The following is a 17,874-nucleotide window of genomic DNA, read 5'->3' as shown; positions in this document are numbered from 1 at the left end:
GTCATTCAATATTTTTAATTATTAAAGAATTAATACTCAATTTAGATGTATCTCATTCAATATTTTTAATTATTAAAGAATTAATACTCAATTTAGATGTATCTCATGTTCTTTGTTATTTGGAAAACAATAGTATTAAATGGTATATATAATTATGATTTTGAAAATAGTATTTAAACAATTTTTATCATACCCAATGAACTCAATTGTAAAGAAACTTTAAATGTTTACTTGAAATTACTCGTTAGAATAAAAAAAATAAACAAAAAAATGTCATCAAAAACTAACATTAACCATTAATTTAAATCTTTAAAACATTAATAATCGACATTACTGTGAGAATAAACAAAATAATAATAATAAAATCAAAATAAAAAACAAACATAATCCTCATTTTATCTTCATAATCAGAAAACAAAGAACAGAATAAAGAAATGGGTTGTATTGAATTCACAAATCAAAACCCTCCAACTTTGATTCTCCGTTATCTGAACCTAGCATTTTCCAACAAAAAAATTAATAAACGTCTGGTCTTTTTTTACTCCAACTCCTTTGACAAACCGAATTTATGCATAAAATTCTAAGTTGCTCTGCAAAAAGTAGAAGTGTTTGGAAACATACAAGCAAAAAAAAATAATAATAAAATAAAAAATAAAAAAATAAAAGCAGACAACTCCTCTACTTGTTCTTAAGGTTTGATCTTCAACTATTGGTAGATTATGGGGAGTTCTAGAGGGTTGTTAAGTTGGGTCGGCTTAAAGGAAGAGGTTGAATTCGATGAAACTGGGACAGGGGCAATATCGTCCAACAGGGAGAAAGCCAACAAACTTACGTGCGAGTAATCCAAAATCAACCAGAACATCATAGATTGTACTTTAGCATCTTTTAACAATCAGTAAATGCAATAAGCAGTGAACTGGCGACGGAAGTTACCCACACCCATAAAATTGGTCCAGATTGCCCCTTAATGACTGGACCATGAAGCCATAAGCTAGAGGCCAAATTGTCAATCCTTGCACCTTTTAAACCATTGGAGTTATTGTTGGTTATAAGACCTTGACAACTTAGAAATATTACCATTACCACACCTGTCAGACAAAAAATATACAAGCTAATCAATTGGGTTTTCCAAAATAAACATTATATTTTTAATAAAAAAACGGAAAACAAATATGAATTTGTGAAAACACACAAAAAAAATCAAAGTAAAAAAAGAGTTCAAAACCAGCTGATAGAATATTGTAACAACTAAGTTCTATTTTCTTAAAAAGAACTCTTAATATTATAAAGGCCAGTTGTATCATTCATGTCCAATGGAAAACATACAATTACTTGAGTTGGAAAAAAATAACTATAAATTCTTTTCATTCATTTTCAGCCAAGTAAATTAGCTTTCTTTTTCATATATGGACTGAAGTATATGCAACATTGCTACCAAATAGTATTCTTGAGCCATTATGGATTAAAAAACAATAAAAACATATGTGGATGTTACAGTTAATGAACTCAACTTTAATAAAGAGAAGATAATCTTTCACAGTAGATTTGCCAAAGCATGTGTGGTATTAAGAAGGTCCATAAATCAAACCCCAAATCCTAAATCTTCCTAATTTCATACTACTTCAAAACCCAAAATCAACAAATTTGTCAGGAAAATAAAGATTTTGGTTACATTTAGGTCTGATTCATGCTGAGAATGATAGATCGAATCATAAAACTTAAAATGTCAAAGATTACAGACGTTTTGGGCTTGAATCGTAGTGAGGGAGACAAACTGAGACGTGGATTTTCAATAATATGCTTAGATTATTACAATAGACAAAGCAACAAAAACCAATACGGGTAAACACAATACCTTAACATTCTCTGTGTCATATAACATATCAAAAAGAGACTAATAGAGTGAACCAAAGGAGAATCAAACAATTATTTTTAATCAGCTGATAAATATATATCTGATCTAGAAAAGAAAGTTATAACATTATTAAGAGATGCACAGAAGAAAAGAAAGTAAACACAATTATTTTTAATCAGCTGATAAATATGTATATGATCTAGAATAGAAAGTTATACATCTGATCTAGAAAACAATTATACTCCTAATACAAAGAATGAATATAAATTTGCATTCCATGTATTAAGAATAATAAAAGTACCCGTATCTAGAAAAGAAAGTTATGGATTGATGATTAAAATTGAAGACCTTAGTTTAAGAGTTCTAAAATGGCATATATATGCTATTAAGTCGTTGTGATCTTGTTTTCTTGGATATATATCTAAAGTTATCCCATTCATGAATAGGAATATATATATATATATATATATATATATATATATATATATATATATATATATATATATATATATATATATATATAACAAAGAACCTTCGTGTTAACTTAACACATTGTAAAAGTATAGCATTATTAAGAGATGCACAGAAGAAAAAGTGAAAAAAAAAATGAACTTACCACTCAACCTAAGGATATCATAAGCAAAATCCTTATGTGCATGTAATCCATCAACAAGTGATTGCAAAAGAAAATAAAAAACCACTCACAATAAAATACAAATTAAGAAACCAATATTTTTCTAATATTACCCTCCGACACCATATTATGCAAAACCTTGACATTCCTTAAGACGAACTTTTGTCACATCATGTTATTATGCTCTAGCTATGCTACTATGCTACTACTCCTAGAGAAGCATCAAGTTCTGGAATTGAACTTATTATGAGCTAAACACTATATGATAAGAAGTATTTACAAAAAACAATTAAATGGCAACATGGTCATTTCTTATGAAATATGGACCAAAATCATTGAAAAACTCCAAAAAGGGCAGAATTATAACCCGATTCCTTTAGGGACCAAAACCGAAAAATATAATTAAAGTCAAGTACCAAAAATGCACGTCACTATAAAGAAAGCAAGAAAAAAGAATTGCTTACCTAAAAGTAAAACCTGGTGGGTTTTGAATCTGTCTTGTCTTTTCCTCCTTCATCTCCATTCCATTCATATGTAATTCAAACACAACAATTGTTAACTTTTTCAACTAAATTATCATTAGGTAATATTAACATACCTGTTTCCAAAGACTTTGAATTTTTGAAACTGAATCAGAAAGGTATAAGCTTCCAACAAATAAAAATATAAAGAGATTTAATAGCATATTGTGCTTGCATCTATTTCTAGTTCCTGGAAGCATCAAAAATCAATATACATACAAATATAACATTTTAAAAGATCGGGTTTAGGCTTCCACCTAATATTAGGCATAGACTCATCTGAATTGCATGAAAAGTTTCATTGATTATTAAAAAGAGTTGGTCACGAACAATCAGTTGAGATTGTTGTTTCCTATCGATTATTAGGACATTTGTGAATAAAAAATAAAAAATAAATAATTAATAAGAAAAATTAAATCTGCTAATAAATTTCCATCGAGAACAAAATGAAGAGAGTATTAGGAGTGAAAATTGCAACACCTGGAAGAACAACGGTTTTATATCCTAATAAAAACAAAAATTAGACATGTACCTACATTGACAACAAATTTCAAATCAGACAGATCAAAAAAGAAACTTCCCAAATGAATTTTTTAAAAAAACTGTTAAACGCAAACACATAGTAAGCAAATCATAAATAGACACCTAATTTTTATGTATAGTGATGAGAGGAAGGGGGTGTTTGGCTAAGCTTTTGAAAGGGCAAAAGTCATTTTTGGAAAAGTTGTGAAAAGTTAGGTTTCTATGACTTTTCCAAAAAGTTCATTTTCCTTATATAAAAAAGTAGCTTTTACAAGATTACCAAACATCTTTTGCATTTTTATCTTTTCCTAAAAGCTAAAAGATGTTTTAAAAGATTAAACAAACACACCCAAAAATTAAAAGGAAACACATACCTGATTCATTTCTTCTTTAAACTGGGAATTATGGCTTGTTTTGGAAGAGTGGTGGTGCCATGGTTATTGCCATGATACCCACCCCCAAAACCACCTTATACCGCCATTATCACGGCCCATCTTAATCACCACCAACCACTATCCTCCACCACTAAAAATCGTAACACATTACAGCCTCCCCATTGATACCACTCCGTGTGGAACTCCTATTGCAATTCTCTAAACAATAAAAAGAGAGGAATCAGGGAAGAGAGAGAGAGAGAGAGAGAGAGAGAGAGAGAGTTTACCTACATTGTATGTGAATTCGATGGCAGTAACCTGAAAGAAAAAATCAGGTTGTCGTAAAATATCAAAATTTGATCCTGTGAACCAGTAAAATTCCTGTAATAAAAAATTGGAGCAAAATTCTTGTAACCAAAAATCTGAATCAAAACAGAAAGGAGAGAGATGAACAAAAAAAGATTGGTTGAGATGATGTGAGAATTAGGTTAAATAGAAAAAAGATTGGAAAAACTTACCAGGTAAATGCCGATAACAACTAAGGAATGAAGGAGAGAGATGAATCAGAAATCGAGGGCTTATCATTGTCCTTGTCCTCACCTCTTAGCTGGTGGTGACGGTTAGGGTTGTGGAGACTGTTAGGGTTTCTTGTCATAAGAGAAGGTAGAAGAGGGGCAAGAGAGGGGGGAGATGGTGGAGGTAACTTAAGGTTAGTGTTTCCAATGAATAGTGTGTAACGAAGGGTTATGGTAAGTGGTAACATAGGGATACCAGAGACGAAAGAGAGTAAGGTGAGAGATAAAAGAGATGCAGCTGGTACGATGGTAGTTTGGGTAGGAGGAGAAGCGGCGTAGCTGACGACTTAGGGGTTGTTTGTTTTTTGTGTGAAGATCTGCCCAACCACTTTTTTCTGCGCCGCGCAGACATATGCCCTCGCAGATTGTTTGTTTTTTGGAAGTGTGCAGATCAGAAAACGTCTGCGCGAGGTCTTCCTGGCGCAGACATGGACCACTGTCTTCAAAGGTCTTCAGACCTCATTTTAACCTAAACCAAAAAAAAAACATGGGCCACCGTGCAGTTTTTTTTTCTTTTTTTTTTTTTTTGTTAAAAATGTATTTTTAATGTTTATGACATGAAATTAAGTTTAAAAAATCAATTTATTTTAACATCCCGCAGACGTTAAAAACAAACAGTCTTCTTATTGCAGACTGCAGACATTTGGTCCACCTCTTCTGCCGCAGAAGCTTGCAGATGTGGTCCGCAGACTGCAGACATTTTGACTTCAAAAAAACAAACAGCACCTAAGGGTTTCTTGTTTAATTCCCAAATTAATTCCCTAAACGAATGATTCATGAGTAGCCGAAATTGGATAATAAGTTGTAATAGGTATTGGATAATAAGTTGTACATGAGGTAGTAGGTATTGTACCTCTTAAATTTCAAGAAATGTGTAATATGTTTAATAAGATAGTTAAGATATAGCTAAAGATTCAAATGAGAACCAAAAAAGATTAAGAACCTAAGAACCAACTAATTAAGGGAAATTCTTGTCAAAACACGGAATGACATAAGCTGTAATTCTCACGAAATAGAAGCTGTAAAGGTTTACTATCTACAACCACCACCTACCTCCGGTGACTGTACAACCCCGCTGCCACCTACCTCCAACGACTGTACAACATCGTCGTCACCTACCTCCGACGACTATCCACCACCGCCACCTAGTATCTTCACCATGTCGCTGCCTCATGTCGCCGACAAAACTCGTTACCACCGCCATTACGTGCTTTTCCGGCGACTTCCAAAATACTAGTTGAAGGATTCTTGTGTTCTTATCTCATTTATGATGGTATTCGTAGTTCAAATCTGGTCAGATCTAGAACCTACGGCTTCAGATCTACAACATTTGCCTTCAGATCTGCCCTCATCTCCCTCACCGTTACTTCTTGCTACCGACGTCGATCTCACCACCACCATCCGCCAACCTTCAGATCTGGAGTCGCCACCTTCAGATCTAGAACATCCGCCTTCAGATCTCTCATCACCGTCAAGTTGCTGTCTAATGTCACCATCGTCGATCTCTCCACCATCGACCACCGCCTACCATCAGCTAATGTGCTTCGACGAAACACCAAAAAACATCACACTCTACTCTGAAGTTCAAATTTGCTTCGTCCTCAGATCACCAACGTCCAAATCTGACAAAGTACAAGAAAAACTTCTTTGATTTGCTTCACCGGAACAACATATCTGATGAAGCATATAACTATTTTCTCTTCTAGATGTCCGACCACCTCTAGATCTGCTTCTTTATTCAACCAATCTCCTTTAGATCTTTGATTTTATAATCTTCACCGACAATGTTATACTATTGTGAACACTTCCGACGTCACTTTACTGCCACCACCAACGAAGTCACACCACCGTTGTTGTTTCCTTACCACCAGTGCTCATAGATATGAAGCTAGAGAAAAAAATATCAGATGTGGAAACAAGATGGATTGAAGGTTTTTGATGAAATGTCTCAATGAAAAGAAGGTATGTTTTTAAACTGTGAATAATGTTAATGAGTGTTTGAACTAATTTATTAAGCTGTGAATGGATGTCTAGACTAGTATGTTAAGCTGTGAATACGTGTTTTTTTTTAAATAATTATGGTGATTATATATTTGATGTATGTGGTGCACACAAATTGTTTGATGAAAGGCCTCAAAGAAATTTGGTAAGTCATTAAGCTATGGATATGTGTTTTTATGTATTAATTAGTTAATATGTAACTTATTAAGCTATGGATGTGTATTTTTTTGATGCGTTAAGTTGTGAAATAGTGTCTGAAGTATTACTCTAAGTTGTGAATTAGCGTCTTAAACGTGGTATTAAATTGTGAATTCTGATTTTTTTTATCCATATCTGATTTTTTAGGGAAAGATGTTGGTGGTATTGGAATTGGTGGTTGGTGGTGGCCATGGTTGATGGTTGTTCTATTTCTCACTTATCTTCTTCATTGATTTCAGATAAGTTATATCATCTTTTATGATACATGTATATGTTTTGTTTTAATGTTTGCTTATAAAATATGAGATAATTTATGTATGTATTAAATTGTGAATGAATTGTTTAATACACTGAAATATGCAATTATACTTACAAATGAGTTGTGAATATATTGTAGTAAACTGTGAATTTTGTGTATTAAACTGTTAATTTTGTTCACACCTTAATATAACAAATTCACTATTTAATACATAGAAATGCCTCGAGATATGAACATATAAATGTAAGTTTTAAGTTGAAAATATGACTACAAATATATAATTGTTGTGTATTAAACTGTGAATTATGTGCATTAAACTGTGAATTGACTATATTAAGCTTCGTTTTTTTTTATTATTTTGTGTGTTAATATGAAATATGAGAATAATAAGCATTATACATATGATTTTTTTATCTAATTTTAAATAAATTATATAAAATTTAAACTATGAGTTTTATGTAAATTAAACTTTAAAAGAAGCACCAGCCTCTATATCTGAAGGTATTAATGTTAGTGTTAAGTTAAGAATATGTCATTCTTTATATTAAACTGTTAATTTATTATATTAAGTTGTGAATTTTATGTATTAAACGGTAATTGATTGTATTAAGTTGTGATTTGACTGCATTTTATTGTGAATTTTTATAAATTTTATGGTAAATATGAATGATTTATGTATGAATTTTTGTATTAATGTTCTTGTGAATATTTTATATTTTATGTTGTATAAGTACGTAAGAATGCATTGTTTTTATAACTGTTTGTGTTAAACTCAAAATGAGTGAACTAATAAGTTTATTAAACTATGAATGAAGTATTTAACTTGTCATTACATGACTTTTTATACATATTTGATTCGGAAGGATGATGGTTGCAACGGTGTCACAGGTGGTTGGTGGCGGCGTGTGGTGGTGGTGGTAGAGTTTGAGTTTCACTTCTCTGAATTTGTGAATTAGTGTAAAATAAATGATATTAAGTTGTGAATTTTATGTATTAAAATGTAAATGGAGTCTATAAAGTTGTATTTTATATAATTTTTATGTTAAAATATAATTAAATGTATAAATGAAAATATTAAACTAAAAATTTACGATTTTGCCCTTTCTTACATAAAAAAAACAAAAATCAGGATTTTAACATGTTTACTAGTATTCACAATACATATTACTTATGAAATGAGAGTTCTTAGGGTTCTTAATCTTTTGTGGTTCTCATTTGAACCACTCCCTATATATATATATATATATATATATATATATATATATATATATATATATATATATATATATATATATAGGGGTGAGCAAAAACCGCACCGCAACTAATATTAACCGCATAGACCGCAACCGCAATAAAAACCGATGGTGAGGTTTTCTGTTTTTCAAAAACCGCAAATTTGCGGTGCGGTGCGGTTATTAGTTTTCAAAAACCGCAAAAAAAAAAAAAAAAAAAACCGCACCGCACCGCATATATTATATACAACTTTTTTTTTTTATTAATTATTAGTGTATTAAATATTAAGAATAAGACAAGTTTCATGAATAAAATATGAATAAAATACTTGAAGACAAAAGTATGATTTTTTGTTATGTTTAACTTTGAAAAATGGTGAAATTAGATAGTTTTAAGAAACTTATTGTTAATTAATATTGATTTGATGTTTTTAATATATTAATTGTTTGTGATTTAAGTTAATTGTCTTATACATATGGTTGTTTTTATTATTACAATTTACAAGTAATATATTTGAACTCTTAAAACCGTTTGAGCTCTAAACTGTGGTTAAAAACCACACAAAATAACCGCACCAAATCCATGCGGTTAATAACCGCAACACAGAAAAAAAAAACTTAACCGCACCGCAAAAATAACCGCACCAAGCGGTTTTGAAAATGGATTAACCGCATTTGCGGTTAGTGGTGAGGTTTTGGCTAATAACTGCACCGAACTGCACCGCGCTCACCCCTATATATATATATATATATATATATATATATATATATATATATATATATATATATATCAAGGTTGTTAAAATCGCTCGGCGGTCGACTGGGGTCAAACGATTAATCGGTTTGGTGGGGATTAATCGGAAGATTAATCGGGGACCATAAATTACTAATAAAACTATTTTAAAACTTAATATATCCTAAGAAAAAATAGTATTTGAAAATTTAAAATTTTGAAATATTTGGTATAATATTTGAAAATTTGAATATTTAAAAGTTTTAAATTTTTAAGTTTTGAAAAATTTGGTGTAATATTTGAAATTTTAAAATTTTGAATTTTTTAAAATCTTCCCCCCAAGGACCGCCAAGGACCGTCGAGGGCCACCAAGGACCGCCTAGCTTGAGTTTGACTGATATTAACCAATTTCCGCCAAACACCTCTAATCGTAATCAGTTGTAGACCACTTACGCCTAGGCTGATATTTACAACAGTAATATATATATATATATATATATATATATATATATATATATATATATATATATATATATATATATATACCTTAATAAGCATTTACAACATTTTACTGAATTTTAAGAGGTACAAACATTTATACAATATGTACAATAACTTTATGCATTAAAAATAGTTCCGTCAACATCTTATCTAAATACCTCAAACTATCAAACTATTTTGTGGCAAATTGAATCGGTCAAACGTTTGACCCAGCTGGCTCACTTATCTATTTCCTTTATCTTATCACCTTTGACCTTTTCTTTCCCCTTTATCCACACAATTTGTAGTTTATAATACACAGAACATTGGAGAATGGCAATTTGAATTTCATAAACTGAAAATATACTCTCTCCAAACTCATTCAACACTCTTTAAACCTAACCCCTTTCACCATAGTCGACACCATCCTTACCGGCCACTCTCATCCATGGATCACTTCTTCGAATTGTCTTTAAAGACAACACATGTGGAGACGTTTTTTTTTCTTTCGATCCCATCACCACTCTAGATTTGAACTACTAACAACTTCAGTACTCTCTTATCCTTCACTTTCTCTTTCTCTAAGAATAAGTAGGTAAAACTCGATCTGAACCCTCTAGGACTTTTACATCACCATCGGATCAAAACCACTAGGACTTTGGTGTGTTTTCTTTTGCAGCCAAACACAAAGAAAAAAACAGACGCCTACTTCTTCTTATTTTCTTCTTTATTGGTCCGATAAAGGTTATGGTTTTGGTTCTCGATGGTGCTGCGGTGTTCATCGGCTGGAAAGTGAGGTTCAGGGAGGTGACATCGGTAGTTTAAGGAGGCTGTAATAGATTGCGATTTTCAGTAGTGGAGGATTGTGGTTGGCGGTGATTAAGGCGTGCATCTAATGTCTCAAAATTGATGTCTCCACAAACACTTTCACCATCGATTACATCCTCATCTCCACACCATTGATGTGCTGAAAACGAAGAGCCCTAACCTTTTATTTGGATTTTTGAATATTGGTAATATAGCTTCAATTTTTATTTTTATATCTGGTTCTATAGCTTTGACTGAAGGTAATATAGCTTTCCTGTATTTGAATGTATGATTTATATTGTAGACTCTGATATGTAGGATTGTCTTTCTTATTAGGCTCCATAGGATTAAACAATTTTGATTAAATGTGTTGATATAACTAAAATGTAATGTTGTTTACGTATGCTCATATGTTTTTTGCAGGCTTTTCAATATAACCTTACAAAAAAGATACGCTTTCTTCATCATCCTTTCTATTCCTAGGCTTTCTTCTTCATCTAGGGTTTTTGTGAGTTCTGTTTTCTATGTAGGTAGAAACAACCCACTCTAATATTTCTCTTTATTTCTGTTTTTTATAGTTTTCTTAATTTTATGTGATAATTGGTGTTTTCTTATCAGGTTATTCTACATTGCGAGTGTCTGTGTGAAACACACATACGTCGATCTTGAAACAGGTCTTTGTCAGGAGATGAACATGAGATGTATTTGAGTTTTTTTTTTCATTTTTGTGTAAGTAGCTGTTTGTTCATTTATTTTCAATTTCAGGTTAAGTAAATCAGATTTTAAGTTTGAAGCACTTACTAATTGTATTTTGTTTGGGAAAAATTAAAAACTAATTTGTTAGTTATGGTTGAATGGAATTTTTTACTATTTTTCTTTTGTTTTATATGCTATAGTTCAAGAGATGATGTTGGGATCTGGTTCATTTTGACTTTTGTGATTTGTCACAGGCTCTTTTTTACAAAAATATTTAAAAAGACGATACAAAAGCATGGTCTAAGTGGTGGTGTAATTTCTCTGAGTGAAGGTAAATCGATAGAGTTTCCACATGATGTGTTTTAACTTTTCTAGAATCATAAAGATTGTGAGATTCTTTTATACATTTTTGGTTTGTTTTTGGCATTTTTTTGGTTATTTGTTTCATTCTAATCCATATTTTGTGATATATCATTTTTTATTTCAAAAACAAATGTTAATATAGCTCTATGTTTTGTTGTTTTTTAATAGAGTACTCTTTTAAAGAGTCGAGGATGGCTGCTAGATCAAGAAACACTTGTAGTACATATGTAATTAGAAAATTGAAGAGATTGTCTATTACAATCCTATCATTTGTTTTTTGTTATATAGGTATAGGGTTATCAGGTTATCAGCTTCTCATTTATCTTTTTACATTTTTGGGTGCTTGTAAATTATAGCATTATTGTTTTCAAAATCTACACTTGATACTCATAAACCCTTCCAACAATCTAACCATGTCGGCTAAAACATGATTAATGGATTTTGATCTTGGCTTAAAATTGTTAATTATCAGGTCTTTTCTTTATAGGACGATGCAAATCTTGTAGTCTCTTAACATGACAATAATAAAAAGGTACATTTTAAAGGTTATTCATGTGATATATGTTACTATAAACAGGTACAATGCAGGATAGTTACCTAAAACCGATGTTTTCTTGGCTACAAGAAATTTTGGATCAATGTATTTCTTACATCAGCTACAAGGTATTTCCTAATAAACTTGGTACTTCCTTTAAATATTTAAGAGCATGTACTTTGGATTAAAAGCCTGCCATGCTTCCACATTGTGGATAAAAACACCAACATTTTTGGTGAAAATAACATGTACTCTCAATTCTTTTCTTATTTACACTACACATGTAAAAGAATCTACTTAGCATTAACATTGTAGTTTTAGTTCTTTTCTTATTTGGACATTATACTTTGAAAAATCTACCCAAATATAGCATCACTAAATGTTTTGTATATGGATGAAGTTACGTGTGGCTAGATCTTCTAAACGGTTGCAATAATAAGAAATAAAAGTAGGGCGCTATAATGATAAAACTAATGAAAGTGATATTAATTATTGAATTTAACCTTTGGCTTTTGACTTTTCAGCTTAATCATATACCGTGCATTTTCACTTTTCAGGTTGATTGGTTGAACATAGACCATAAAAATTTCCTATGGAAAATAGATCCCTTGCAAATGGAACATCGGGTGGAATTGGTTTCTCTATTAGTTGGTTAAACGAGGTCTAATGTTCTTTTACTTAACTGTTGTTGGGGTCAGGTTTCCTATTAATCATTGTGTAGATATGTGATATAACAATAATGTATTTAATTTTCTTTTCATTTTATGTGTGTTTTTGTTGTTTATTATTCAATATTAAATTATATTGGAAGAAGAGAATAGAACATTGTCAAAATCATGTTTCTTTTGGGTAAGTTGTCACTAATGTAACAGAAAAAGATAATGTGAGCATTTTGTTTTATATTGATTTTTTGTTTTCATGTTTTGTTTATTAAGTATTGTTAGTAATACGTGTTATTTGTGAAAGTATTTTTTTAAATATTTGATGTATACGTTAGTTTATTACTTATACATTATAATCATGTATGTAATAGGATCACAATCGTTCACCGATTAGTCATATCTAATTAGCATAGCTTTTAAATTGAAACAAATAGATAAATACAATTTTTTTTTTCTAATAAGAATGACAAAACATGGCTTCCAGTTTATAGAGTTAAAACAAAATGTCTATGACATATCTTCATATAATGAAAACATAAATATGTTTCATAGTCCTCAAATTTTTGACTTGGAAACATGAATGTAAAATAATAAATCGGAATATGTATATTTGCATTTTTACTGTACACATACAATTTAGAAATTATGTATCATTAAACATGACAATGGATTTAATATTACAATTTAAGTTATATAACTCAATTTACACATGAAATTTAAAAAATAGTAACATTTCTTGATAAAATATTATATTTTTATTATATATCCATTTATAAGAGAAGTTCAAGTCCAACCATTTTTTTCAATGAGATTATAAAAACATAAAATTATGAAATAAAAAATACGAGAAATATAAATAATCACCATATATTTTCGATCAAAATTGAAACAATACATCACATTGAATGTTTTCCAAAAAAACAACATATTTCTAAAAAAGGAAAAAAAAAAACAATAAATGACGAAAGCAAACTATTTCCTGGCATGCAACTATTCACCGAACAAAACTATTAACTGTCTATCTTATTTTCGGATTCATATGTTTTGAGCACCTCCATTACATATGTTGCAATTCCTTTAATCATTTGTCTATCACTCTGTATTGCATGGCTATCACAATAATGCATATAATCTATTCACATAATCAATCCCCAACGCAAGCTGTAATCACTAAAACGAAAATATTCGCCGAAATAAAACTAATAGTGCCGAGAGAGTAGACTGCATAGATTACAAGTGTAAGGTAAACAAGTGTAGAAAATAATTTATGAAACTAATATTCGCGGGTAATCGACTAGTATATATATATATATATATATATATATATATATATATATATATATATATATATATAAAGAGAGAGAGAGAGAGAGAGAGAGAGAGAGATAATGTGTGTGCAATGTTGCAAAACTCGTTAGGTGTTCACAAGACGGCCAACTAGCGAATAACGAGTATTCGGTCTAAGTAGGGGTACTCGAATTGGATAAATTATATGAAATTAATTTTAGAAAAATTATATATATAACAAATATAACAAATTTGTTAAAATTTATAACAAAGTAGATGAATATCAATAACAATTATAGATTTTTTCTAAAATGGTCAAAATTTCCGAATTGGACCGAGTTTCTCCAAGTTTTATTGAATTGGAGTCGATTTTGATCAAGTTTAACCTATTCTGAGTATTTTTGCCCGATTCCTAATTAGACACATCGGGACATGTCTTAGTCTGTGATGATCAAGAGGTTTTTGTCATTGGTCGTCATTAGGAAGGAGTAGGAGGATAAATGTAATAGCTTAGTATAGTAATATTTGATTTTTGAGATAATAAGAATCAAATGTGTTGTTACATTTATTTGTTAAAAACGACCATTAGGCTCAAAAATTAGCGTCTGAAAAGTCGTAATGTTTTCTAAGTTGGTTAACGTACTTGGATAGTACTTGTTAACATGATCTCAAAGATATAAGATTCGTAAAAATCTAACTCTAAAGAAAAGAGTTATGGATTTTATAAAAATAAAAATCAACCGCGTAATTAAAATTAATTACGTCAAAACGGTACTTAGAGATTGGTTGAGTTTTGACTAAAAGTGCAAAAAAGAGTTTTGCAGTACTCCTCGAGATATAAACTTTAGGAAAACGTTTGACGAAAACGGGATCCGTATGAGAGAGATATGATTTTTATAAAATCATTTATTTTTAACCCCGTTAGGTACGAAAATGAAAGTCAAAACTAGCCAAAACAACCTAAAGGAGAGTTGTAGTACCCATTGAGATCATCACATAGATATAAAGAAGGCTTAGATCGGAGCTCGCATGAAGAAGTTATGATTTTTACAAAATCTTTTCGTGCGTGCCAGGTGTGTGTCTCTGCACGCTACATACCTGAAACCGGATTCGAGTAGATTGTGAGTGACATGGTCGAATGGGGGAGTGGCACGTGGCAACTTCTGGAAGGAGCCACGATGTTCACGCGTGGCGCGCACAGATATTTTCCCGGAGCGCACCTCCAAAACTCGACTATAAATAGAAGGTAGTATCATTCTAGTTCTACTCACCTTCATACTTCTCTCTCACTATCTATCTCGAAGTTGCTACCTTATGGAGCGGTCCCTAGAGTCCCGATCTCGATTCAACCTTACATCAAAGGTTTCACGCGACTAGAGTGAGTACACGGCCCCTATTATACTATTTTAAATGTTTTGTCATAGGGGGGGATACATGCTTATCAAACAACTTTATCGAAATATATTTATAGTTATAAATATCAAATCATTTTATAAAGCTTAAAGTCTTAGGATAATATAGTTGTAGACACTATGCATGGTTGTAAGCTATGATATTATGCCTAAGAGATATGATGTTCGATAGTCTAGGAATAGCTAATACCAAGATGTTATAATGACCAAATTCCTAGGATAATGTAGTGCCTAGAAGTTATGTTGGTCAAATATAAGGATATGCATTGTACTTAATTGTTATGCTGCCCAATATCCTGTTTTCAATAACCATAATTAGGGTATATGTGAATACTTATATATACAAAATAATTATGAGATCAAAAGTTATAATTATCAAATATAAGATAAAAGATTTATATTGTGATAATTATAGGAAATCCCTAGGAAGAATTAAGATAAAAGATAAAAGATAAAATATAAAATATAAAAACTTAAAGTCAATGCGTTAGTGAGTTGATAATTCATCTAAATGCCTTGATTAAATACAACATTCCCCAGATACCTATAATCGTTAATCTTGCAAGAGCTAGAAATATATGTATAGATCTATACGGGTATTGACAACCCAAATTGCGATTACTAGCTACAGTCCCGACAAGATAACTTTCTTCTTATTCACTTTTCGACGTCCGATGGAGCGTCGTGGCGGGGCAAAATTATTAGTTAAACAGTGTCGATTATGGGAGTTCATTGTAACATCCCCCTCTAGAACGTATCACAATATTGTCCGTTTTGGGCTCCCGGCGCGAAAACTTCCCAAGGGTCACCCATCCCTAAATTGTTCTCACCCGGACACGCTTAACTGCACAGTTCTTATGGGATTTGCTGCCTTCACGACTTTAAAACGTGTTGTAACAATGAAGATATCCATACCCTTTATAAGGAAATGCTTCGTTCTCCTTCCAAGCCGAAGTGGGATCAGGTGCAACCCACCTTCACCCCCATTATAAAGTTCGACGTCTTTGTCGAACACATCGACCCGTGGTCTAGCTCTGATACCAACTTGTAACATCCAAAAATTTCACAAAAATTGTAAGCTTTTAAAAGAATCCCAAATCATCACTTGTTTACAAAAATAGTTTTCCAAAACATGTTAATTATCAGAGTTTTCCAAAAATCACAAACAAAACATGAGGAGGTGCACGATCAAACCTTCACCTTCTCGTGACCATCTGAGGCACCTGAAACATAATCCAAAACTATAAGCCCAAAGCTTAGTGATTTTCCCCCAAATTACCAACGCAACACAAAACCAAAATAATAACAATAAACAACATGCACACAGAGCCTTCAGTCTGACTAGAACGCCCCACCGGCCTATAGTCTACCTGGTACACTCACAAAACCTTTAGCATGGATGGTACGCCATACCGGGCCTTCAGCCCATCTGGACCGTTCTTCGGGCCATCGGCCTGAATGGTACGCCCCACTGGCCTTCAGTTTATCCGAGACGTCGTGGGTCTGTTGGCCTTCAGCACAAAGCAGGCCTGCCTCAACCCAACCACACATACACCGTGTCGACACACACACACACACATATATATATATATATATATATATATATATATATATATATATATATATATATAAAACAGATAATCATACAATTAAGCAGCCAATAACAAACAGACATATCTTACAGATCATTAAGCATAACATCATCCTATTTATCACACCCTAAAACCAAGAACGGCGGAAACGTTCCGAGGCGGAGGACGTCATGTTAAGTATCACAACAGTGTAAAGTAGTAAACAAGCAACAACATCATCCATTGCATTAATAGTAAGGTTTTAATACATAAGTGTTCTTTCATAGAATAAGACATGAAAATAAGTAATCAAAATAAAAGACGAGTCTTGACTGCTCCAACTTCTCAAAACCTGGTCATCGTACCTGTCTACTGGTGACCTGAGAATACAAGTTATTTTGAAAGCGTAGATAAGCATTTAAGCTGGTGAATTCATAAGTATTTTAGTTTCATTGATTAGTAAAACTGTAAAGAAAAGACTTGTAAATGTTTGAAGAATAAGTTTGTATAAGTACGAAAACCCTAGAAAATCTCATATTTCCTACTAGTATAAAATGTAGTCTTCTACCAAGACCCGACTTTTTTGAAGGTTTGCTTCTCTGTATGAATGAAGGTTTTTCCCATGTACAACTATTATTGTTAAAATATAGTCTACCTTATCGTTTATGTGGAATGTGTCACAAGCTAAAAGTAATAGGAAAATTATATAATCATTGAAATCGTATCCTTTTATCTTAGGATAAACACGGTGTGGTAACTCGCCGAACAGTACAACCGAAGACATCCATCGATGTGTAGTTTCCCACTGTAGCTAATAGTCGAGTGTAGAATAGTCAGTCCCGTATAGTATGTAATAGTATCTCTTCATATAGTATGTAATAGTATCTATTCATATAGTATGTAATAGTATCTCTTCATATAGTATGTAATAGTATCTCTTCATATAGTATGTAGTATATTTGTATAGACTCATGAATAAACCAACTCTTGTGTGATTCCTTGTACTAGGAATAGTAAGTAGTGTCTCCTAACTATACCTATTATAGTTACTAGTAACGTATGTATATGAATGAACGAAAGTATGCCTTTGCTACCCAAAGGTGTTGAATTGACTGATAGAACTTTTATGTCTATATTGGTATACATAATATATAGCT

The sequence above is a fragment of the Lactuca serriola genome, chromosome 8 (assembly GCF_051521515.1).
Source record: "Lactuca serriola cultivar US96UC23 chromosome 8, Lser_US96UC23_V15, whole genome shotgun sequence".
Taxonomy (NCBI): Eukaryota; Viridiplantae; Streptophyta; class Magnoliopsida; order Asterales; family Asteraceae; genus Lactuca; species Lactuca serriola.
Note: the sequence above shows the minus strand (reverse complement) of the source record.